Here is a 27,613-nt window from a genome sequence, read left to right as displayed (position 1 = left end):
GTAATTGATGTACAGAAAGAACAAGCTAATAAATACTAGTTCTAGAATTTCTATGATTTAAGGGGGTTGGGAGAGTTAAGTTGATGGATAAGTCCCACAATGCTTTTCTTTTATAAGGTCTGCTAAGCCTAGTTGGCAATCATATTTCAAATCCATTCATAAGGTCCCTATAGAAGAATAAAAAGCAAGTGTCATGTGTCTGGATACTCACACACACAAAAAACAAAAAAAAAAAAATAGAAAAAAGGTGTATACATGCTTAACATTAAGAAATGTGTTAAACTATTACTTCTGTTGACTCCATTTAGCATGGTTTTTCTATGCCCAGAAAGATAAGACTATTTCTAACACATAGATTTAAAATGGCTTTTAATAAATTCTTTTTTAAAATGTTTATTTATTTTTTGAGAGAGAGAGAGAGTCAGTGGCAGAGGGGCAGAGAGAGAGGGAGACACAGAATCTGAAGCAGGCTCCAGGCCCTGGGCTGTCAGCACAGAACCGGATGCAGGGCTCAAACCCATGAACTGTGAGATCATGACCTGAGTCAAAGTCGGTTGCTCAACCAACTGAGCCTCACAGGGGCCCTGGTCTTTAATAAATTCTAATTAATAGAAACTGAATAACAGGAAGGTTCTTGGACAGGGAATAAAGAGATAAGAATGGGAGTTACTGGTTTTTCTGGACCTTGTTTTTTCTTATTTTATGTGTGGGTGTGTTTTGAATAGTCTTTATTGTGTTAATTTATTTTTTAATTATATTTTAAATTTTATTATTATTATTTTTAATGAGGAAGTTGATTAAGAGACATTTTAACATGCTATAACCCTACATAAACTCATTAACAGAAAAACATTCCCAATCAGATCAGCACTGCATTTGTTAGCTATTTCTACATAACAAGCTGCCTCAAAACTCCGTGGCTTAGAGCAATAATCTTTTATTCTTTTTGGTGATTCTAGAAGTCAGCAAGGATGTGCTGCTGATCTGAGCTAGGCTCAGTGGATCTCTGCTGGGCTGCTTGTGTCTGTAGTCAAGTAACTGGTCAGCTGGAGGCTAGGGTCTCCAGGATGGGTTTTCACATTCCAGAGTCTGTCTCAGGCTGATCTCAGGGTGGTGGCATGTTCAGAGAGAAATATAAAAGTGAGAGGCTCAATGTCTCTTGAAGGCTAGACTGGGAACTGGCCCACCATGACTTCTGCCACATTTTATGGATCAAAGAAAGTCAAGAGCTTGACTCAACCTCAAGAGTTTTGAATCATAACTGAGATTCAAAAGTGGAAGAAAGGAGTCTCTGTAGGAGTAGCTGCAAAGTCTTTAACAAGGGATGTGGATATAAGAAGGGTTGAAAATGGAATGATTTTTGCAATCAGTCTACTAAAGAAAGAATGAAAACCTGTAAACCTAGTCTATATATTTTTTGTATTAACATTTTAGAACAAGAAAGAATAGACAATGATCTTCTTGTCTTAAACTTCTCTATGCACAGCGGGCACCTGATTATTAAGGGTATAGTTCATCATTATGTACCTAGATTGCTTGGATTTGAACCTTGACCCTAAAATTTAATATCTGTATAATCCTGGGAAAATCTCTTATCTTCTAATGAGTAAATAGTCTCATCCATACAATGGAAATGATAACAGTACCTTCATTAAAGTGTTGGTGGGAGGATTAAATAATGCATAGAAACTGGCACACAGTCATTTAATAAATATATAATGTTTTATCATTTATGTTGATAAGAAAATATTTACAAAGATGCAAACTACAAGAATGGGCAATTCCAGTGGATTTGTAGAAGGGCTCTCAAGTGATCAGGCTAAGTATCAATAATTTGTGAAACAAAATATAGCACCAAGCAAGTACATACCTACTGTGTATCCTGGGTTTGAACCATCTCTAAATTATTTCACTGGAAGCTTGCTGAATTCTTCTAACAAGTAAATTAGCAAAGTATATAAATGCTCTGTACTTACTTTAGTTAAAAAATGGGATTCTGAATTCACTTCAGTGCCTTTTAAAGAAAGCCTTTATCAAAGCAATCTATAATTATAGCAACACTCTCCAGATAGGACTAGAGGGAAATATTCTAAATCAGGTCTTTCATGGAATCAGAGGGAAATGTTCCTATTCATTCTTTTCCCAAACTTCACTTTCAGTTCTTTCACCCAGTACCCAGTAAAGCCATAAAGGAACCAGATCAAAAGTCCTGCAATCTCAAGTTCATGTATCATAAAAAGAACATATTCTCCCCACCGGTAGTAAAACGAGGCAAAGCCAGGCTTCTAACTACAGATCACAGCTAAGGAGTACGTATCAAGCACCTATCACTTGAAAGAAGGATGGCAGTGCTTCTCTGAGATGAGAATAAAGGAAAAATCTGGGGAAATAATGCCAAGTCACCAGAGAAACCAATTATGCTCGCAAACAGCCAAAACATAAGCATATGCCTGGGTGCCTAGGGCTTAAAAGAAATCAGAGATTCTTGAAAGAAAATCAGGCTTTAGATCTAAAGGAAATCATCTTCTTTGTATATCCTGCCTGCAGTTTTTATTTTTTTCAAATCTCAATAGAATTTGCATGAACCGTTTCAATTCATTCTTCTTGCACAGATACAGCACATTTACCAGCATGCTGACATTCTAGTGGAAGAAGAGGAATTTGATATATGCCTTTTGGTCTCCTTAAGTATAAGGGACCACTGTCACAAACTTTGTTTTTGATCTTCAGGGAGAAACAACTGATTCTTATTGAGCACTTGACATGCAGCAAGAACTGCCAAATGTTTTCACATATGGTCTGTCACTTAACACTTGCCGCTATCCCTCAAGGTGTTAACCCCATTTTACAGATGAGAAGACAAGCTTCAAGAGGGCCTATGACTTGGCTAGAGTCATGGGGCAAGCATTCTGCTGGAGCCAAACTATATTGAGCACTTGCCAAATTATATAGAGAGGTAAACATCAAGCCCATAGATCACTTCTCCCATCCCCCCCCCATCTTTTATCCTTCGTTTAGCATACTTCCTGAAAACAGCTATATTTCACTGCATCCATGTTCATTCATGCTGCACACATGCCCCAAACAGATCTAGCAAAATTCTCAAATCAATTACTAAAAAGCCTCCCCCAATCACACACACATATATACACATACCGAACAAAATTTAGAAGTTGGAGGGTAAAGAGAGGTAAAAATGAAGATTTATGCATGACAGAGATTTGAATATAAATAAAACTTGGCTTGCATCTTTTATGTTCGTCACTTGCAGGGATGGATGACACACCAATTACAATGAACTGCCAGCCTATGAATCTCAAATGGAGACTAGCCCATGGATTTTAAATTTCCTTTAAGACACAGATATCTTGTAAGTTGAGTTTTATGTACTTCTGTCCTTTAAGGAAATTCAGGTGGTTAAATTCTGATTGCCAAATACGCACCTCTGGAAATGAAGCTTCTGTAGAAAAACTGAGAATTTTTTATAAGACTTTCAGCCCTTAGATAACTAATAGATTATGCGATGGGCAAATGTGGCTACAGGTGGATACGAATGCAACTTTGCTTTCACCATTGGGGTCAGATGTGTTATTTCTCCAAGAAGTTCTGGGAAGGTGTCTAAGCCTCATGAGTAGGATCTATGAACTAGCATGGGGCTAAATGTCCAACATAGGTTATCTCATTTAAGTCAGCTCTGTGTTTTATGTTCATATTCATAAGGAGCTGATCAAGAGTGTGATTTGGAAAGGCAGATGTGCTGGTATTTGCCTGTTTGGCCCCAAAAACCAAGCTGAGAGCAAAGCAGAGTGATGCTTATGGTAGTTGGGAAGAGCTCTGTGACACTATGGTTATGGTTTAAGTCAATAAAGACACTCAAGAGAACAGATTCCCTGTGGCCTTGTCTCTTGGAAACTCTTTTTTTTTTTATTCACATAAAAACAAAGAAGCCATAGGCTGTAGGACTAGACATTAGAGATGGAGACATAATTCAAGAGTGACCTGGGTTAGACTGAAGTCAAGTAACATACTTAACGGTTCAGGTTTAATTTTTTATTTCCCTGAACAGGGAATGAAGGATCCCTGTGTTGGTCTAAAAACTAATTGAAACTACTCACTGAAGTGAAGATTGGAAATCAGAGCAAATGTTTTTAAAGAAAGACACATGAAGAGAACCTGCCTGGCAAGGGAACCCTTACTCCTTGTGAGAAAAAGACCTAGGCCAGCATAAGTCTCCAGCTGTCAAATCTCTAGAAACTTGGCCAGCTTTCTCTCCTGCTACCCAAAAGATCAGATATCTGTGGTAGAGTTTGTTTGGCTACAACCTGTTTTGGGAGGAAATTCAGATTCACTGCCAAGGTGTACCCAGGAAGACATGGCCACTGAACTCATTCTGCCAAGTAAACAAAGCTGTAGCTGAAACACCACTGTGACTCTTTCAGACCTCCTCCATGATGGATAAAAGCCTCATAAGCTACATATTAGGTTTTTGCCAATCAGTCCACATTTGCCACAGTTCAATAATATGAACTTGTTGATCAGGAAAGGAGTATCTGTATTTATTTAATGTCTGGTTTGTTCAACTGGTATTATTTCAAGAGGATTTCATTTTTCAATGCATAAACTGCAAGCAATGGCTATCTGACATATTTATTTTCAGTCCTGTTCAGTGTTAGTGGGGGATACTAAACTGACAGACTCAGGAAGGCAAACAGGAGCTCTCGCAGTAAAGTTGCAGATATCCCTTCAGTTTATGGCCTCCAGAGCTGCCAGGTGCCCCTGGTGTTACTGTGTAGAGAAAAATGCACAAGCAAGTTAGTTGAGCTAAAGCTGAATGTGTGCAGTTATTTTGGAAGAGGAAATTCTTAGGGAATCACCAGATTGCCAAGGAATCCTTAGATTCATCTTCATCCTTTGTTTTACAAAAGGATATTATAAAGATATTTGCTGTTCCAAACATCCTTTTATTTCTTTCCATTTCTCTAACTCCTGGCAATCCTTTAAGGCCTAGATTCTATTTTTTGTTCGTTTGTTTGTTTTATTTTTTTTAATTTTATTTTTTAAAATTTACATCCAAATTAGTTAGAATATAGTGCAACAATGATTTCAGGAGGAGATTCCTTAGTGCCCCTTACCCATTTAGCCCATCCCCACTCCCACAACCCCTCCAGTAACCCTCAGTTTGTTCTCCATATTTATGAGTCTCTTCTGTTTTGTCCCCCTCCCTGTTTTTATATTATTTTTGTTTCCCTTCCCTTATGTTCATCTTTTTTGTCTGTTAAAGTCCTCATATGAGTGAAGTCATATGATTTTTGTCTTTCTCTGACTAATTCTACTTAGCATAATATCCTCCAGTTCCATCCATGTAGTTGTAAATGGCAAGCTTCATTCTTTTTGATTGCCGAGTAATACTCCATCGTATATATATACACATATGTGTATATATATATACCACATCTTCTTTATCTATTCATACATCGATGGACATTCGGGCTCTTTCCATACTTTGGTTATTGTTGATAGTGCTGCTATAAACATGGGGTTGCATGTGTCTCTTCAAAACAGCACACCTGTATCCCATGGATAAATGCCTAATAGTGCAATTGCTGCATTGTAGGTTAGTTCTATTTTTAGTTTTTTGAGGAACCTCCATACTGTTTTCCAGAGTGGCTGCACCAGCTTGCATTCCCACCAACAATGCAAAAGAGATCCTCTTTCTCTGCATCCTCGCCAACATCTGTTGTTGCTTGAGTTGTTAATGTTAGCCATTCTGACAGGTGTAAGGTGATATCTCATTGTGGTTTTGATTTGTATTTCCCTGATGATGAGGGATGTTGAGCATTTTTCATGTGTTGGTTGGCCATCTGGATGTCTTCTTTGGAGAAGTGTCTATTCATGTCTTTTGCCCATTTCTTCACTGGATTGTTTGTTTTTTGGGTGTTGAGTTTGATAAGTTCTTTATAGATTTTGGATACTAACCCTTTATCTTATATGTCATTTGCAAATATCTTCTCCTATTCTGTCAGTTGCCTTTTACTTTTGCTAATTGTTTCCTTCGCTGTGCAGAAGCTTTTTTATTTTGATGAAGTCCCAGTAGTTCATTTTTGCTTTTGTTTCCCTTGCCTTTGGAGACGTGTTGAGTAAGAAGTTGCTGTGACCAAGATCAAAGAGGTTTTTGCCTTTTTTCTCCTGGAGGCTTTGATGGCTTCCTATCTTGCATTGAGGTATTTCATCCATTTTGAGTTTATTTTTGTGTATGGTATAAGAAAGTGGTCCAGATTCATTCTTCTGTATGTAGCTCTCCAGTTTTACCAGCACCACTTACTGAAGAGACTGTCTTTATTCCATTGGATATTCTTTCCTGCTTTGTCAAAGATTAGTTGGCCAAAGTTTGTGGGTCCATTTCTGGATTCTCTATTCTGTTCCATTAATCTGAGTGTCTGTTCTTGCACCAGTAACCATAGTGTCTTGATGGTTACAGCTTTGTAGTATAGCTTGAAGTCTGGGATTGTGATGTGTCCTGCTTTGGTTTTCTTTTTCAAGATCGCTTTGGCTATTCGGGGTGTTTTCTTGTCCAATACAAATTTTAGGATTATTTGTTCTAGCTCTGTGAAGAATGCTGGTGTTACTTTGATAGGGATTGCATTGAATATGTAGATTGCTTTGGGTAGTATCAACATTTTAGCAATATTTGTTCTTCCTATCCAGGAGCATGGAACCTTTTTCCATTTTTTTTTTTGTGTCTTCTTCAATTTCTTTCATAAGTTTCTAAAGTTTTCAGTGTGTAGACTTTTCACCTCCTTGGTTAGATTTATTCCTAGGTATTTTATGTTTTTTTGTGCAACTGTAAATGGGATCGATTCCTTGATTTCTCTTTGTGTCGCTTCATTGTTGTTGTATAGGAATGCAACCTATTTCTGTGCATTGATTTTATATCCTGCAACTTTGCTGAATTCATGAATCAATTCTAGTGGGTTTTTTTGGTGGAATCTTTTGGGTTTTCCATACAGGGTATCATGTCATCTGTGAAGAGTGAAAGTTTGCCCTCCTCCTGGCTGATTTGGATGCCTTTTATTTCTTTGTGTTTTCTGATTGCAGAGGTTCAAACTTCCAATACTATGTTGAATAATAGTGGTCAGAGTGGACATCCCTGTCTTGTTCCTGACCTTAGGGGGAAAGCTGTCAGTTTTTCCCCATTGAGGATGATACTAGCAGTGGGTCTTTCATATATGGCTTTTATGATCTCGAGGTATGCTCCTTCTATCCCTACTTTCTTTAGAGTTTTTATCAAGAAAGGATGCTGTATTTTGTCAAATTCTTTCTCTGCATCTATTGAGAGGATCATATGGTTCTTGTCCTTTCTTTTATTGATGTGATGAATCACGTTAATTGTTTTGCAGATATTGAACTAGCCTTGCATCCCAGGTATAAATCCCACTTGGTCGTGGTGAATACTTTTTTTAATGTATTGTTGGAGCCGGTTGGCTAGTATCTTGTTGAGGATTTTTCCATCCATGTTCATCAGGGAAATTGGTCTATGGTTCTCCTTTTTAGTGGGGTCTCTGTCTGGTTTTGGAATCAAGGTAATGCTGGCTTCATAGAAAGAGTTTGGAAGTTTTCCTTCCATTTCTATTTTTTGGAACAGCTTCAAGAGAATAGGTGTTAACTCTTCCTTAAATGTTTGGTAGAATTCTCCTGGAAAGCCATCTGGCCCTGGACTCATGTTTTTTGGCAGGTTTTTTATTACTAATTCGATTTCTTTACTGGTTATGGGTCTGTTCAAAATTTCTATTTCTTCCTGTTTCAGTTTTGGTAGTGTATATGTTTCTAGGAATTTGTCAATTTCTTCCAGATTGCCCATTTTATTGGTATATAATTGCTCATAATATTTTCTTATTATTGTTTTTTATTTCTTCTCTGTTGGTTGCAATCTCTCCTCTTTCATTCCTGATTTTATTTATTTGGGTCCTTTCCTTTTTCTTTTTGTTCAACCTGGTTAGTGGTTTATCAATTTTGTTAATTCTTTCAAAGAACCAGCTTCTGGTTTCATTGATCAGTTCTACTGTTTTTTTGGTTTTGATAACATTAATTTCTGTTCTAATCTTTATTATTTTCTGTCTTCTGTTGGTTTTGGGTTTTATTTGCTGTTCTTCTTCCAGCTCCTTAAGGTGTAACGTTAGGTTGTGTATCTGAGATCTTTCTTCCTTCTTTAGGAAGGCCTGGATTGCTATATACTTTCCTCTTGGGACCACCTTTTCTGTGTCCAGAGGTTTTGGGTTGTGGTGTTATCATTTTCATTGACTTCCATATACTTCTTAATTTCCTCCTTAACTGCTTGGTTAGCGCATTCATTCTTTAGTAGGATGTTCTTCAGTTTCCAAAGTATTTGTTACTGTTCCAAATTTTTTCTTGTGATTGATTTTGAGTTTCATAGCGTTGTGGTCTGAAAATATGCATGGTATGATCTCGATCTTTTTGTACTTAACTTAGGGCTGATTTGTGTCCCAGTATATGGTCTATTCTGGAGAACGTTCCATGTGCACTGGAGAAGATGTATATTCTGCTGCTTTAGGATGAAATGTTCAGAATATATCTGTTAAGTCCATCTGGTCCAGTGTGTCATTCAAAGCCATTGTTTCCTTGTTGATTTTTTGATTAGATGATCTGTCCATTGCTGTGAGTAGGGTGTTGAAGTCTCCTACCATTATGGTATTACTATTGATGAGTTTCTTTATGTTTGTGAGTAGTTGATTTATATATTTGAGTGCTGCCACATTTGGCGCATAAATGTTTACAATTGTTAGGTCTTCTTGGTGGATAGACCCCTTGATTATGATATAAGGCCCTTCTTCAATTCTTGATACAGTCTTTATTTTAAAGTCTAGATTGTCTGATATAAGTATGGCTACTCCAGCTTTCTTTTACATGATAGATGGTTTTCCATCCCCTTATTTTCAATCTGAAGGTGTCTTTAGGTCTAAAGTGGGTCTCTTGTAAACAGCATATAGATGGATCTTGTTTTCTTATCCATTCTGTTACCCTATGTCTTTTGGTTGGAGCATTGAGTCCATTGACATTTAAAGTGAGAACTGAAAGATATGAATTTATTGCCATTATGATGCTTGTAGAGTTGGAGTTTCTGGTGGTGTTCTCTGGTCCTTTTGAATCTTTGTTGCTTTTGGTATGTGTGTGTGTGTGTGTGTGTGTGTGTGTGTGTATGTGTGTGTATATATATATATATATATATATATATATATATATATATAATTTTTTTCCCATCTTTTCTCCCCTCAGAGAGTCCCCCTTAAAATCTATTCAGGGCTGGTCTGGTGGTCACAAACTCCCTTAATTTTTGTTTGTCTAGGAAACTTTTTATCTCTCCTTCTATTTTGAATGACAGCCTTGCTGGATAAAGAATTTGTGGCTGCATATTTTTCTGATTCAGCACATTGAATATATCCTGCCATTCCTTTCTGGCCTGCCAAGTTTCTGTGGATAGTCTGCTGCAAATCCGATCTGTCTTCCTTGTAGGTTAGAGACTTTTTTTCCCTTGCTGCTTTCACAATTCTCTCCTTGCCTGAGTGTTTTGTGAATTTGACTATGATATATGCCTTGCTGATGGTCAGTTTTTGTTGAATCTAAGGGGGTTATCTGTGCTTCCTGGATTTTGCTGTCTGTGTCTTTCCCCAGGTTAGGAAAGTTTTCTGTTATGATTTGCTCACATAATCCTTCTACCCCTATTTCTCTCTTTTCCTCTTCTGGGACCCCTATGATTCTGATGTTGTTCCTTTTTAATGAGTCACTGATTTCTCTAATTCTGAAATCGTGCTCTTTTGCCTTAATCTCCCTCTTTTTTTCTGCTTCATAATTCTCTATAAGTTTGTCCTCTATATTGCTTATTCTCTGTTCTGCCTTGTCCATCCTTGCCGCCGCTGCATCCGTCCATGGTTGCAATTCAGTTATAGCATTTCTAATTTCATTCTGGCCATTTTTTACTTATTTTATCTCTGCAGAAAGGGATTCTAATCTATTTTCAACTCCAGCTAGTATTCTTATTATTGTGATTTTAAATTCTGGTTCACACATCTTGCTTGTATCTGTGTTGGTTAAATCCCTGGCTATTGTTCCTTCATGCTCTTTCTTTTGGGGTGAATTCCTTCGTTTTGTCATTTTGAAGGGAGAAAAGGAATTAATGAGGTAGACAAATTGAAAATAAAAAAAAATTAGAATTAAAAAAAATTAAAATTAAAAAATTAAACACACACACACACAAATTGAATAAATGATGCTAGATCCTAGGTGTGTTTTGTTCTGGGTGTTAAAAGTGGTTTGACAGATTAGAGGGGAAAAAAGGGGGGGGGAAGAAACAAAAAGGAAATCGTTTGAGAATTTGAAAAAATGAATACATTGAAGTAGACTAAAATGAAATGATTGGAGTAAAATAGAATCTGAAAAATATACAGAAAAGTAAAGAATATAGTAGACAAAATTAAAGAAAATATTTTTAATTAAAATTAAAAATAGATATTCATATCTGTTTTCAAGAAAAAGAAAAGAAACGAAAGAGAAAAAAGATAAAAAGAAAAAAGGAAATTGTTTGAAAATTTGAAAAAGTGAATATACTGTAATAGAGTAAAATAAAATGATGGAAGTAAAATAGAATTTGAAAAAATTTACATAGAAGCAAAGAATATAGCAAAAAAAATTAAAGTATTTTTAATAGAAATTGAAAATAAAAATGAAGTTTTTCTCTTTCTGCATTCAAGAAAAAGAAAAGAAATGAAAAAGAAAAAAAGAAAAAAGGGAAAAAGGAAATTGTTTGAAAATTGGAAAAGGTGAATACACTGAAGTAAACTAACATAAAATGATGGAAGTAAAATAGAATTTGAAAAAAATTACACAAAATTAAAAAATATAGTAATAAAAATTAAAGAAAAGTATTTTTAATAAAAATTGAAAATAAAAATGAATGTTTTCTTTTTCTGTATTCAAAAAAAAGAAGTGTAAAAGAGGGAGAAAAAGAAAGAAAATTGAATAGATAGACCTGCTAACAGATTGCAATAGGACTTCGTTTTCCACTAGAAGTCACTCTAAGTCGTGCTTTATAGTCCATAAACTAGGCCTGCTGGGAGACTTGTGTTCTTGAAGAGCGAAGTTGTCCCATTTGGGCGAGGCTCAGTGTAATGGCTCCACTCTCCACTAGATGGAGCTGCTAGCTTACTGGGGTGGATTGTTGCTGCGCTGGTAGGTGCATATGCACATGCGCAGGAGTGGTGAAATTGGTGCCACCCAGCTACCCAGTCTGTACTCCCAGATCAGCTATCACACACTGTCCTCTGTCTTCAGCTTTTGTCCACTCCCTACTTTTTCACTCTCCATGACCAGGCCCCAGGCAGTACCTCTCTCCTGAGTTTTGTCTCAGATGTGGTTGTTTTCCCTGGCCCCTTACTTCTGAAGGACTGTGGCTTTGACCCATTCTGCCGCTCGGTGGGAGCGTCTCACCGAGCAATGGCTGAATGTCGGCTGCACCCAGGAATGCTTGCTAGACCCTGCTGCTGCCAGTGCCCTGAGACTGCAGCCAGGTGCCAGCCTGCCCCAGAAAAAGTTCAGGAGATAATGTAGCAGCAACGTTTCAGGGATTATGGAAAATCACAACACACATCTGGCACCAGGTTTAATGATCCTTAATTACCTTGTTACAGAACCAGCGAATGTGGCCATTTTGGGGGGGTCTGCTGGGACCAGGTGTCTTCAACAGTCTCTACCAAATGTCCTTCCAGCAGTGGAACCGCTTTTCCCCCTGTGGCCCAAGGACCTCCTGGACCGCACTCTGTTCCTGGGGATTCACCCTTCCCACCAGAGCACCTCCAGGTATCGAGCTGAGGAGTTGCAGACTTTGCACTCCCCTTGTTTACAGTTTTAATGGAATTTAAACCCTCTTGTTTCTGCTTTATCCCTTTTTAGTTTAGTCCCTGTGGCTGTTTCCAATTTTCCACTTTCTCTCCAGCTGCTTTTGGGGAGGGGTGCTTTTCCCATATTCTCCTCCCCCCAGTCTTTGTCCTCTCTCTGCCTGCAAAAGCAGCTCCCTACCCTCTGCAGCTTCTCACTCCCCAAATTCACCTCTCCGTATCACGTACCTGATGAATTCTGTGGTTCAGGTTGTGCAGATTGTTGTGTTAATCTTCCAATCAGTTTTCTAGGTGTGTAAGATGGTCTGGCTTTAGCGTCAGTCTGGCTGTATTTCATGGATGCGAGACACACAAAAAACTTCCATGCTGTTCCACCATCTTGGTTTCTCCTCCAGGCCTAGATTCTATTTTACCTCCTCTCAAAGAAAACTTTCCTCAGTGCTTCAATCCACAGCAATTGCATCTTCTTCCAAACTCCTCTGGCTCTAGGAGGAAAAATAGAATAGTGATTAAATCATGGTGTGGGCCTGAGTTCCAGGTGTGATTCATAGCAGCTGTGTGGTGTTGGAAGGTTACCTGTCACCTCTGATTCCTGATTTCTTACCTATAATTCTAGTCCAGTAACACTTTACCTCATTGAACAATTATAAGGATTAAATTAAAAGCGTTGTGTGTAAAGACCTGACTCATAAACTCTCAAGCAATTTATCATATCCTTTCTAACCTTATTTACTACATATTTCATATGTTCTTTATCTTAAAGAGATTCTTAACTTCATCAAGATCATGTGTCCTAGTAACTTGTGTTTATATCCTCTACCACCCATTTTAATGTTTTAATGTTCAAACAGCAATAATACATTACCATAGTGGGGATTACAAGACCAGCAAGTTGCAAGGAATGAGACACTTAACCTATGGCGGTGGCTGAGGTAGGATCTTTTTGTTCTATATGGGAATGTGACTAGTCGTGTGATTTTTTGGCAAACCATGCTAAATTGGGCACGGACTGATTATTTAATAGAGACTGAAACATGGTCAACCTCATACTTGGGCAACCTGGTCCTATACTTGAGTTCTTTGTGATTTTTTCATTTGTACTTTATATATCCACAGCCAATACCTCTACCTGCTGCCTTCCAGAGTGCTCCCTCTCTTGTGGACTGGTTACATCACATCCACTCATTCCACAAACAATAGGTACTTTATGCACCTAATAGGAACCAAATATTACATTAGGTAATAGACTTACATGGATAAAACACACAGGACCTGCCATCAGGAAACAGGTCAGTCTACTAGGCAAGGCAGACAAGAAGAGTCAATTACAAGCAGTATGATGAGACACAGTAACAATACTATGCATGATGCACTATAGGGGATGGAAAACCTGATTCACATAGCTGCAGGAAAGAAAGCTCAGAGAAGCCTTCTCAAACAAGTCCCTCTGAACTAAGTTTGGTAAGATGAGAAGCTGTTGGCCAGGGAAGGCAGAAAGAAATCATTCTACATAAGGACTATACATACCAATGCAAGAAGGTGTGAGGGTATACGGCAGTCTGAAATTCACTGGATGCAACTACAGCTGAGGGCATAAGAGAAGAGCTGGAGAGGGGTACAGGGACCAGACCATTAACACTATGTGTGCCATGCCATGGGGAATGGACTTGATGTTGTTCTCAGAAATATTAAGGAATGAAATGGGTGAAACTTGAGTATATGTGCCAGTAAAAAGCTGGAAAGAAAAGGCTGGTTGGAAATAAAGAAGAAGAAAAAAATAAATGAATTTTGTTTGATCCCGACAACAATGTGGTACAGGGGAAAGGTTCAGATGAAGACATCAAGGTGAGAATTGGATATTGTTTCTGGAACTCAGAAACTAAAGACACTAAGTGAGAAGTTGTCAGTAATGAAAACCATAGAAGTGGCTCAAAGAGAATGGAAGGCAAGAAGGGTAAAGAACAAAACCCTGGTATAAGCATTTAAGGAAGAGTAGCTGATAGATCATTAGAAAGAAAAGAGTCATGAGAAGTGTTTGTGGAAGCCAGGGGAGTAGAGAGTTCTCTGAGAGAAGGAAGTGATCAACAGTAACAAACTTCACTTGGCTGGAAATTGACTTTCGGTTTGACATTTCACAATTCTCTGGTAAAATACCATCTTTCTAATTTGATTGTTGACAGTTGCCTTGCCCCACCCTGATTATAATTTCATATTTTCTATGACTCAATAAAGAAGGTATATTTGATAGAGCACAGGCAAGTACTAATTGAATTGTAGCTTCTTTCATATAAGACAGAAGCCTGGAACAAAAGATAAAGTTACAGGGGCAGTATATTAGAGACATGGTCCAATGTGGAATGATCTCCAGTTAGCGTTTATCCTTGGAGCTCTTACTGTTGATGGGTAGAAATATGTGCAGTATTATTTCTATCCTTCAGATTGTAGATTCCTCACCTCAACACTGGACTGTGCCAGAGCTGCTCATTCTGTGCCCAACCCACGAAGATTTATTTTCAGTGACCATGCAATGACATACTATTTACATCTCAAGAGGGTTGGTTCTTTCAGAAAGACTTCCACCTTAGTCTGGAAAACCTGAGAAAACTGTTGAGTCTGCTCTGAAGGAATGTCAAATGTTAAGCTCTAAAGTCTAAACAAATTAAACAATGTTTATTTTTTAAATTTTTTCAAATGTTTATTTATTTTTGAGAGACAGAGAGAGACAGGACGTGAGCAGCGGAGGGGCAGAGAGAGAGGGAGACACAGAATCCGAAGCAGGATCCAGGCTCTGAGCTGCCAGCACAGAGTCTGATGCGGGGCTCAAACTCATGAACTGTGATATCATGACCTGAGTCGAAGTCAGGCACTCAAACAACTGAGCCATCCAGTGCCCCTAAACAATATTTATAATGAGAATTCATTAATCATATTAAAAATATGGCACATATTTCCATAATTACCCTAAGAGACATCTGATAATATTTTGACCATATCATTTATCCATTCCTATAGAACAAACCACCTTAAAACTCGGTAGATTAATACAACAGTGAATTATTATTTTTCATGATTCAATGGGTTGGTTTGGTGTTTCCTACACCTACGCACATTTGATGTGAACTCAAGTCATGTGACTGCATTCAGCTGTGGGCTGAAATGGAAGGTTTAAGATGGCGCACTCACATGTCTGCCTGTTGATGCTGGGTGTGGGCTAGGGCACCTTGATTCTTCTCCACATAATCTCTCATTTTCCATAGGGTAGACCAGCTGCCCTGCATGGCCATCTCTGGGCAGCACTGAAAGAACGTGAAAGTAGAAGCTGCAAGGTCTATTAAGACTTTGCCTGGAAAGCTGTAGAGAATCATTTCCAGTGCATTATATTTTCAAAGCAAGTCACAAGGCCACTCACATTCCAGGCCATTCCCATCTGTTGATGGGAAAAAATGTGGCATGTTTTTTCTTCACTGCCTTGTATGTATGTGTATGTGGGTTTGTATGCTTAGTATTATTTTTACATAGCTACTCTCTTACTAAAAATATGATATAGAATGAAAACTAAAAACAAATTCTCTGAAATCAGAATACTTGGGTTTACATTCCAGCTCCTTCCACCTTGACCCATTCTCCTGCTACTCATGTTGTGGGTAATGTGAATGTTTTGCAGTATCTTATTTATAAAATGCTTAGAAGAGTACCTGCATATAAAAAACACTTGGTGATATAATTATCTTAATTTATTAATATTTTGAGTATCTTATTTTTCTACTCCACATTATAATATAACCATTCTGCTGTGTTATTCCAGATTCTTCACATATGTAATTTAATCCAGCAGTTTTTATGAGGGCTACAGCATATTTTGTTAGCCATCTACTCTATAGTATATTTAGTCTAATTCCTATTATTAGCTATTATATATTGAATGCAATGATAATTTTTAGGTATAAAGCTGCCTCTCTCTTTTTTTTTTTTTTTTTTTTTTTTGGTATACTTGGATATGTGTGCATTTGTCTACATTTTTTTGTGGTTACTTCTGTAAGAAAGATTCACAGGATTGGAAATTCTGAGGCTGTTTGTTTAAGAATACATATTGCCAAATCCCTTTCTAGAAGAACAAACCCGTTTACACCCCCACCAACAATGTATGAGAGTCTGCCTCCATACCCTCAATTGTGGTGCTTTAGATGTGGCATTATATGTAGTTGGAATGCATGAGAAATCTGGACTCTTTCATTTTCTCCTCCCTGTGAAAGAAGATTAAAGCTGAGCGGAAAAGCAGCCCTAGATGCCATCCAAAAAGGTTAGGGAAATACGTGGTGCATAGAAGCAAACATGTCTACTGAAAATAGAAAAATACAATATCCACATTAAAAAAATTAGTTGCCATCTGTCCTTTCAACAATAAGCTAAAAGATACACAAAGTGACCCTTAAAATCACTATTTTTATTATGATATTTTCTTTATGATAATGTCTAGATAATGGGAAAACAGAGAAATGCCAAACATCAGAATTTCCACAGCAGCCAAAATGTCCAGTTAAGACCTTCTGTAAAGCAAAATAGGGTAATAGGTGGATTTGACATTTTCAATGGGTTTTTGCTCCCATAATTAGATGGATGACTCCAACACAATGACAATAAGTCCTTATCTTCCAATCATATTTTAATAGAACAAATTTGCTATATTCATGAACATGAATAGACTCTTGGCAGTGCAGGTTATTTTAATGGACACATCACTTTAAGCTAAACCTTCTCCATCTGCTCAGCTCTCTAATTACCAATGCATAAAGTACATAATTCACAATTACATCATAAAAATAAGACCTACATTATATCAACTCATGTCAGAGCTTTTCAATCTATGCTATTTGGCATCTGTTGTGTATTAATATTTGCTCTCTTTCAACAAATCAGAGACAAGTGCACCACTTTCTCAATTAAGAAATTCTGAAAAAATGACGTTTGCAAGAGAAAAGGGAATTCTCTATCATACCATTTCCTTTTATAATCTTGCCTTATTGTTCAGTATTGCTTACTTGTACTATACTCAGTCCTGCATGCTCTAATCCTTTTCTGAGTTGAACCCTTAACGACTTTCCTTAGAGACAGTAGAACCTAATTTAAAGTCACAAAACGCCAAATTTTGTACATACAAATTAATCTCTAGTACTAAAATGATTTGCAATGATAGTTATTTTTCCTCATTTTAGAAATATAAGTGACATAATTAAGAATATAGACAATTAATTATAACTGTATATAAATACATATAAATGTTTTCTCATCCCAGGACAGACTGGATTGCTCTGGGGATCTGTTTGAAGGAATGTCATGGGGGAGAGCGAGGAAGAGGTGAGATGGGTCAGCCCATTTACTTGCCTCTCGCTCTCCCACCCTATGATTTGGAGATTGGCTGATATGGAGAATTCCCTCAAGACCACCACATCCCTGGCTGTCTTGCTGCCTTACTTTGGGATCCCACATGCTCAACTGTACCCTTTGCTTATCTTCGACCTGGATGCAGTCCTTTGATTTTTATCATTGCTGGCATTTGCTTGTCTTGTATATCTGGTAATTCAAGTTCCCTCTGTGTACCATCACCATAGTGACACACTTATCTGGAAGCTTAAATGAAGGCCAGGTTTCTGGTAACAATCATGTAAGACATAGAGAGTTGGAGGGTGTTGTTTCAGACAGCAGAAAAGAGAACTCCTAGTTCAAGGGAGCCAGAAGGCTTTCCTTTGGTATATATTAGAGTGGTATTACTCAAGCAAATAAGGCTAGAGAATGTTGACCTAGATGCTAGCTTTGGCACCAATGGTGAAAACGCTGTTAAATTTGCTTTATTAATTTCTTCCAATGAATCACTCAGGAGAGAATAGCACCTTGTAGATATAGGGAGTATACCATTAATCAGACACACAGCAAGTTGTTAGTCCTTCATTTATCTTCCCATAATACTTTATATCGATCTCCTATAACACTCACCAATTCCTATTATTTGTTTACATGTCTGTTTTTCCAATTATACTGGGAGAACCATTACTTCAGTATTCTTGGACAAATTGTTTCTATTCCATTAATGAAATTGTTAACTTTTGTATTATCCAGTATTTAGGAGAGAATGAGATTTGAGTCAACTATCAACATCTCCTCATATTTCAAGTAATACCTCAAGTATTACAAGGTAAGGTAAGGAGATTCTAATATTGGTTGTGTTAGGTTCAGTTCTGCTGATTCCTATGTTTGTTCTGAATTCCTGTAATGTTTGCTCAGAAGAATTTATTCTATTTTTCAGAAAGAAAAAACAAAAAACAAAAGACTTCTAATCCTTTTCATGCATTTTACATTTAACATAGTGACTGGCAAAGCTGTGATTAAAGACAAGGTTTCCTGAATCCATATTTAGGTCCAGACTGATTCCCAAGCAATTCAAGACAGAGTGAACTCAGACTTTCTTCTATCATGCTCTGAAAGAAGTTTCCAGAATCTTCTTTCTGAAATATTTGTTGTAGATACACAATGTGCTGTCAACAATAACTGGAGATCACACTGAAAGAAGTTACACTATAAAAAATTAAAGTGTATTCCTGGTTGTACTTTTAATATAAATTGCAAAATGTCCTCTTATCTTTTATAGTAGATAGATGGTTGACTGTCACTTTCCATAGACACTGGTCACTATTTTGATTCATAGTTATACTAGAAATGACAAACTGGGTTCCAGGTAAAAAAAAAAAAGTAGCCTCTAGTATTTAGTAAAATATTATTCCAAGCATGATGCCAGCCTTTGAAAGAATTAATGTAACCTTTTATCAAAAACTGTTGTTGTAAGTAATAGATTTGATTCCCTGCTTGGTAACTTTTGATAGATACCTATGTGGAAATTTAGCTTGGATTACTCCAGTTGGCACTTCAGTCAGCAACATGGCCAGGACCCAATTTCTGCTATCTACTACATTCCCAAACATATTCTCTAAACAGCTACTTGTGGTTCTCTGACTATATTCTAGTTAGATTTGCTTCTCTTTGCTCAGGCTGTTCCCTCTGAACATCTCCTTTGTCCTTTCTTCCCTTTTTGTACCCCTAATCTCCATCTCTCAGAACCTACTCATCTTTCTAAGCCCTGTTCAAATATCATCTGTTTTTGAAGACTTCTCACCACTGACATAATATCTCACCTCACAGATCCTTCAGGGCTTTTTATAATGTAATAATTCTTTAACCCCCTCTACTAATTAGTAAGTCCCTTGACTATAGAGATAATACTGCAACCATTTAAAATGTTCTATAGTTCCCAGCACAGCATCTAACACATACAAGGTGCTAGGGAAATCTTTACTAAACAAACTGAACTCCTTGAAGGGGAAAATCACATATTGGAGGTCCTTCGCAGCCAGCCTCAGCATCTAGCATAGTGGTGAGCTGGTGCTTAGGAAACATTGGTTGAATTAATTGAATCATAACAAACAAACAAACAAACAAAAAACCACTGATGTAGACATTCTACTTGCCCTTTTCACAAACACCAGAAGAAAAGATCCGATGATCTATTTTTAAAAATTGTGTGGTCCCTTTAAGAAGAATCCTCACCATCTCAGAAGGTTAGCAGTGTCACTCAGCACAGAATACAGAGTGATCATATCAATATTAATAAGCTCAGTGAAGTGCCAATGGCTTCAGTGCAATTTTGACACTCTGCAACCTGACTAATAAAATAAAAACTAATTCTAAAAATAATTTACCTCCTGGAGACCTTAAAATGGATTTTACTAATGAAGGGGAAAAAAACCTAACATGGATCTTTTCCTTTTTGATAGGTAAATCAAATGTTATAACAGACTATAACTAAAATGACATATTCTAAACTGCTAACATCTTTTTTAGAGGACATTTTGCACACTTTTTATTCAATGTTTATAAGTTAAGCCATTTTAGCAGCCATTTAAGGGATAGAAGGGTGACATGGGAAAAATGAGGAAAGCCAAGAAATTAGGTTTGGTTTTGATTTAGTCCATTTTAACTTCATTTGGTAGAAGTTATCGTCCAAAAAAACAGATTTACAGAACGGCATGTGTATAAAAAAATATGGGTCTTTTAACTTATAAAGACAGAATTTTGAAAAAATTAAAAATCTCTTTGCCATTAGGAGTAAAATCTGAATAACCTGCTACTGAATGAGTAGGCAGTGAGAAAAACGAAATTCCTCAAATTAGGTTGGCTAGCACACAGGCCATAAAGCATCAGAGAGGCTATGTGTTGCCTTTACTTCCTAGATTGTTTGAGGACTGACCACAGAGATTTTTCTGGCCTGGCGTGGTGTGTGTGTGTGTGTGTGTGTGTAAGAAACACAGAAAGATTGGCAGACAAGCAGAGACAAAGAAAGATAGAGACAGAGAAGAGACAGGGACAGAGATAGACAGCGAATGCCATTGGAGCTTTCAAATTCACATCAGTCAGTTAAGTAATCCCAGATCAGCTTCTAGATAAATAAATAGGTATGACAAGACGTTTAAGAATGATGGGACCACCATTAATCCCGCATATCGTAACCATTTATCTTCCTGCAGTTATGGTATTAAACCAGATTCTTCAAAACAATTTCTTCCTGTTCTATTTTCTCAATTGAAATTATTCCTTAGCTTTCACACATTATGATTCTTTTTCTCATCTCATGAAGTTACAAAAAGTCCCATGTCGTGCTCTAAAAATACACCTTCTTTATGGAATCATAAAATGTTGTCTCTGAAAAGCACTTTGAACCTTAGAGCACTACTCCCACTGCCCTTCCTGCCTTTTATGCCAAGGAGGCTAAAATCCAGAGGCAGTGAAATTCTCAAGTCCCCGACAAGTTAGTGAAACTCCAAAAACAAGAATCTAAGTCCCTGTCTAGCTCACTGTTTTCTGTTTTGCTTTGCTGCATTTTTTTAAAAAAATTTGTAGCATTTTGGCTCTAAATCAATTCATATACAAAGTTGCATTGGTTGTATATAAGAATGTATTCGCTAGTGTAATCAAGGAAGGAAACCTAAATGTTTAAGTAAAAATATGAATGCGCCTTATATTGTGGAAGACTTCTAAGAACTTCATTCATTCATTCATTCATTCATTTCATTCATTCTGTCCTTTCATTCATGTAGTAAAAAGTTACTGAGTATTTACTTGCTAGATACCAGGAATAGAAAAAAGGATAAAACAGACTTAATTTCTCCCCTATTTGCATATACATATTTATAATATGTATAGTCTGACTCATAGTAAGTGAGGAAAAGACTAAAGACCATTTTTGCGTGCTAAAACATTTTTAAAATGTTTCTGTTAATCTATATAGGACTCTTGAATGTGCATAATATGTTCTGGGGTCAGTCTCTTAGGTAAGGAAAATCACCAGTTCTCCTTGCCAACAAAGAACAGCCAATTAGAATCAAGGAGGCTCATGCACACCATACATACACTTCCCCCCTGCTGACACACCTTGTCATGATGTCTTCTGTCTCTTCTACCATAATTAAATATACCAAAAGCAAACAGACTTCTTTCAGCACCAGGTTGAAGAGCTCACAAACACCTGTACTGTTTTTTGGAGCCATGAAAAGACTGCCTTCAAATCCAAGGTGAGTTTCCTTTGCAAGGAAACATGTTAGTCTCAGCAAGTGCTTCTGCTGCTAAATTAACTTCTGACAATTTCTATATCCTTCTCAATGACTCTTGGAAATTTTTGGGTTTCTTCAACGAAATCAATACTTTAGAATGAAATCACATCACCATGGGCCACCTTTGAAAACTATTGAGGGCATTGCACAGCTTGGGCCATCCTGCTCCTCACACCTTTGCCATTTGAAACCTTGTTGCAGAACTGCCCTTGGCCACTATCCACCTGAGCTTTTTATCAAATATACTTCTCTTTTGTTATGCTTGTAATTTACCTTGTTCTTTGTGCTGCCTCCCACTCTACCGGGAATTCATGGGTGTTTATTGTGCCACTGGTTGAATCACTAATTTCTTGACTATGGGCCTCTTGAATGTGGTCAATTTATTTCTTCTCCATAAAATGTCTTTTGGTTTTTCTATTTTGTATATTAATGTTTCCACGGCTCTCAGAATGGGTGGAAGAACTTAAAAACAGTTGGATACTTGGGGAAATTGAGCAACAGTCAAGACAAATATAGTTGACTAGGTTCTCCACTGAAATGGCTTCTGAGAGAGTCATCTGATCCAGTCCTAGGAAAAAGGAGGGTTTGGCTCAATTCTCCAGCAGACTGTATGATTTGACTCACTCTGATGTCCCTCTGCAAGGCATGCAGAAAATCTTGTCCTCTCCTTGTTCTTCTCTCCTCACCATTGGCTTTTAATTACCTTTGACCCAGACTATTTTCAAAATTCCCAGAAGCCTCCTAAGGCTAGTGTTTGCTTTGTAACTCTCATCCTGTTCCTATGTACTCAGTGATCATCTCCATTAATAATGGGTGTCAGCCTATTCACGAATTAATCACATCAGATTGAGGAATATACTCAGATAAAATCTGAGGGCTTCCACATTTCCCTGATGAAATATTCATGACATAAAGGTTTCACCTTTATAAATCATGGTTACTCTATTGATTTTTTTTCTTTCACATTTTCCAAACAAGCTCATAAATTTTTTTTTAAATGTAGATCAGAGAAAACAACATGAATGAATAGATGGGTGTACTTTTCAATTACATGCATTTCTGGTTTTACTACTGCCTTCAGCTTATATTAGCAGAATGAGATACCACATTGAAAGTGGATCTTCCAAACCTAATGGATATGGAGGCTGATTTCTTAAAAAAGTGATCTGTCATAGTGACGTAATTTAAATTGAAAGATTAATTTAAGCTGAAAAATTTGCTTGCTTGGCATCTTGACAATAAAATATTACTTATGAATGTGTATGTATTCTTTTTTTAAAAGTTTATTTATTTATTTTGCAGGGGTGGGGGGAGAGCAGAAAGAGAGAGGGAGGGACAGAATCCCAAGCAGGCTCCATGCTGTCAGCATAGAGACTGATGCAGGGCTTGATCCCATGAAATTTGAGACTATGACCTGAGCCAAAATCAAGAGTCAAATACTTGACCACCTGAGCCACCCGAGCCACCCAGGCACCCCATGAATGTGTATGCATTCTTAATTGTTCAACACGCATGTTTCTTTGATTTTATTATTTTTAATCCCTGTTGGAGGTGACACATGTGAAATGAATGGGGAAGGAAAAGGTTTCTGTATGTAGTGCTGTACAATGAACCACTCTAAAACTTAGTGACTTAAAAAACACAATTTATTGTTGATTCTGTGAGACAATAGTTTCAGCTGATGTTTGCTTGATGTGGAATCAACTATGGTCACTCACTAGCATTAATTTACATATATGGTCCATGTGGCCTTTCCCTGTGACCAGGTATTTACAGCATAGTAGTCTCATACATGTTGATCTGGATCTTTTACATGACAGCTGGTTTCTAAGAGGAGAAAGCAGGAATTGTCAGTCTATTTAAGTAAGGTCTGACCTCAGAAGTTCCAAATATCACTATCACCACACTCTTTTGGTCACAATAATTCAGAGTTCCCATCTAGACTCAAGAGGAAAGAAAATATACTTCTTGATAGGTAGGATGCAATGCATGTATGGGAAGGAAAATTTACCATTGGCCATCTTTGGAGACTACCACAGAAAGTATACTATACTGGTCACACAGATAGATGTCCCACAATTTATTTGCATTTCCTCAGAAAACCATAAAAGTATTTTTGTCAGGAAACTATATTTTCCCAAGAATAAAGGACCTCTTGGCACATGATTGAAATAAAAGTGTATGCAGTGACCAAGGCATATTATTAGCATGCGTATTCCTCTTTTACTATCTACTAATAATCAACTCAAATGAGAGGCCATGCTCAGGGTACAGGTAGAGTGGAATTAACCTTTTCTCTATTTATAGAAGAGGCAAAAGTGTCTGTGAGGCTGTGTGTGTGTGTGTGTGTGTGTGTGTGTGTACTCTCCAGAAAGTCTCAAGTAAGGCTCTATTGCATCAAATGTGATTATGTGACTAGTTGGACAACAGCATTTTGCTTTTGCAGTCAAGACCAGAAGGAATACTATGTAGGTATGCAGAAAAAGAAAATTCAATAACATTTCAATATACAACTAGCTTCCAAATACATTAAAAAAACAAGCCATTGTGTGGTCTGAGGGTTAAAAGGGTTGATAACTGTAAGAAAAGTTGAGTTTTAGTAACCCCAGTGTCTTCTTTCTACATCATTAAAACACTTAGGGTGTTGGTATTTCCCCCACTCTCAACATTTGCCCAAAGCTCTCATTCCTCCTCTTTCTCATTCTGACCCTCATCAACAATTCATCTTAGAAACCTGTTCTTACTAACATGTAAATGACTAATAAGATTGAATATGTTATCTCTCAAGAATAATTTGCATTTAACGCAAGACCAAGGTTTATAAGATGAATGCATTTATTTTGTCTTTGGGCATCAACCTGCAGAAGTAAAACTGTACATTGGGGTTCCTGACTTCCAAAAGTTGAATCTAGTATATCTTTAGGTCATTTTGTTTCCTCTCACCCTCTGCCACCTGTCCTTGTTGAGTTCTCTAAAAATGCAAAGTAAGGGCAATGACATAAGCAAAATATAATTAGAAAAGCAATCTGTTGGAAAAAGAAATGAAATGCTTTCCAAAATGAAGCACTGTACCATGTAGAGAATTTGGGCACTATCCATTGTTTTAGAGGATCCATGCCATGGTTCCTCACCATTAGCCTTGATATTGGATGAAAGTAATTTCCATTTTTTTTTTGACCTTCAAACTAACTAAACTCTTTGCTGTACCAAATAATAATGCTTAAAGGAGTTTTTAGGTCCTAATAATATAATGCTTTGAAATAAGGAGTTGCATATATTATTGTAACAATTCCTTATTTTTGTTTGTAAATGACATTTTTTGATATTTTGGATAAGGAAAAAGATAGAAAAAAGTCAATCATCATGAATAAATCAGCAGTGGGAAATGATTGAATTGTGTGCTGTCTTCTCTTTCTTTCCATCCTTGACAAGCACAGTGTGTGGCTGCCATTAAGAGAAAACATGTCATGGAACCAGCTATTCTAAGCCCCAGTAAAGGGGATGGTGGTGTGCTCATGGTAGGTATCCTGGTGCTTGAGGGCAAATGGGGAAGCTCAGGACATGAACTGTTGTCCTGGGAGAACATGTATGAATGTGAGGAAATAATGGAGGGCCCACTTGTCTAACAAAAGAAGCAGCAGTGGTTAGTGTGTTATTTGCATAAACTTGTGACTTCTCTTTGCTGAAAGTAAATCCATACCACGTACTATGCTAGGCAATTCACATAGATTACTTCATTTAATCCTTAAGACAACTGTAAATATTATTTTGATACTTATAAATGAGGATTATTAAATAAGCAAAGTAATTTGGCCAAGGTTATACAAATAACAAATAGCAGAGGTGGGATTTGATTGAAACCTAATAAATCAAACTCTAGAATCCAGTGTCATTTTTTAGGTATAATTTATATATAGTAGAAGTCATCCTTTTTGGTATGCAGATCAATGAGTTTTGGCACATGTACACATGCATGTAATCACCCACTCAAGATATACAACAGTCTCATCACCTCCCCAAATTCCCTCATGTCCTTTGTAGTCAACACTGCCCCAAACTTGCCCAGCCCCTGCTTGTTATCTGTCTCCTTTCTCTGTAGTTTTCACTTTTCAAGAATCTCATAAATGGAATTATAAAGCATCTAGCCTTTTGAGTGTGGCTAGTTTTATTTAGCATAATGCACTCAGAGCTAGCCATGTTATTGCAGAAATCAGCAGTTTATCTCTTTTTATTGCCCAGTATCTTTATTCCATGAGATACCCAAGTATGTTTATCTATTCATCCACTGAATAACTTGGGGTTATCTCCAGTTTTTCAGATCATATCATCTAAACTATGATGAAATCCCACCTCCTCACAACCAGAAATATTTCTTAATTATTGTAGCCAATGTCACCATTGATATCGTTTTTTTTAACTATTCTCTCTCTGGTTGCCTGAGAACTTTTGCCTAGCGCTAGAAAGAAAGACCAAGTGTGCTGTGATTCAAGTGCAATTCCACAGTGTGAGTTTCTCTCTCATGCATAAATACCATTACATTTTCTTTATAAAAATCATGTTGTACCTGTCACCCAACAAGTGCTTAAAACTGGACAGAATGAATAAAGAAGCAAATGAATACCAAATAAATTATCCAAATTAATTCTCTAGCACAAGAAATAGAGGAGATGATGTAAAATTCAGATCAGTAATCCAGCCTTGGTGTAAAAATATGTAGAGCAATAAATGATTCATAAGGTACCAAGAAATATTAATATGGGATTCTATAAGTCTGTGGTTTGTTTCCCTACACTGTGCCAACACCATTATTTGAAAAATGAGAAAAAAACCACAATGATTGTTGATTTAACTTCACAACATCAAATAACTACTTTGATTGCATTTTTTCCTAATTTTAAAGATATTTAATGTAATTAACTGGTGATTCAATTTGATTGACCAAATCAGCCATTGCTTTGACGTTGATGCTTTTCTAAAAATTTATTTTTCTTATAATAACACGGCTTCAGGATATTCCTACCCAAACATGTTGAATTAAAGTTTCAAATATCCTATCCCTTTTAGTAAGGCTATTTACTTACTATATTAAATCTATCACAGTAAGAAATAACATTTTTTGACTAAATTCAACCTTATGATATGGTTTTCTTTGCTATCTCCCTGGCAGTGTGACCCTCGGCTAGTTTTACAACCTCTTTGAGCTTTATTGTTTTTATCAATTAGATGAAGGTAATAACTTCTCTGCCATCTACTTTGGAATATTGTGAAGCTCAAAGGAGATTATGTAGATGAACACCTAGTATATTTGGTATAATGAGTGAGTATGTCACCAATATTTGGTGCCACTTAGCTTCTAGTACCAAGATTTTCCCTTGCATTCAACCTCATCCCTGACTACCAAGTCTGCTTACACTCTATTATTCAGGACTTATGAGTGTTCTGGGTTCTTTAAAACAGACAAATCTTAATCAACAGGCAGTAGACATGGAGCTTAGTAAAGCCTTGTGGTATTGATGAGCTTCTTTCCCAGGACCTGAGGAAGGCCCTCACATCAATGACCATCCATACTGCTGTCCAGGTAATGAGGGGGGCTCCTGGGAAATACGCTTTGCAGACTTTATTAGAGTTTGTTGTTTTGGCTCATTTCCCTATAAGGTTTATGCACAGCCCACACGCAGGGCTAGACAAAGCTGATCTTACTCCTCTCCAAATGCCCACCCCAACTCCTGTCAGACCAGATCCCCTCTGAGGTCACTCCTCACCCTCCTCCCTCTGCAGCCCAGGTCACCCTGCTTTAGTCTGTAAAGCCATGGATAAATGACCTGTCTGTCATTTTGTCAGTAGTTCTTCACTTTTCATTTTCAAAAATATGTTTTGAAACAATCTGGATATCTCTAACTGATTAAGAGAAAAGTCCCTGTACAAAGTAACAGGAAAAAAGAAAATACAAAAATAAAGATTTCAAGACAATTTCTGAATAGAAGTGTAAAGCTCTATACTAATAAAAATGATTCTTACTGAATATGTCCACTCTAACTCTGGCAGTTAGGT

General features: G+C 37.1%; 1 long non-coding RNA gene across 1 annotated transcript in view; it reads right to left on the bottom strand.

The window, feature by feature from the left end:
• Nucleotides 1-11,652: 11,652 nt before the first annotated feature.
• Nucleotides 11,653-27,613, bottom strand: part of LOC113595871 (uncharacterized) — a 58,127-nt gene continuing 42,166 nt past the window's right edge. Inside the window, exon 3 of the long non-coding RNA XR_008291188.1 lies at nt 11,653-12,389. This is a non-coding gene — a long non-coding RNA (uncharacterized LOC113595871). The remainder of the gene's footprint in view (nt 12,390-27,613) is intronic.

This window comes from Acinonyx jubatus, chromosome D4, assembly GCF_027475565.1.
Source record: "Acinonyx jubatus isolate Ajub_Pintada_27869175 chromosome D4, VMU_Ajub_asm_v1.0, whole genome shotgun sequence".
In the NCBI taxonomy this organism is placed as follows: domain Eukaryota; kingdom Metazoa; phylum Chordata; class Mammalia; order Carnivora; family Felidae; genus Acinonyx; species Acinonyx jubatus.
This window is presented reverse-complemented; position numbering and strand designations above follow the sequence as displayed.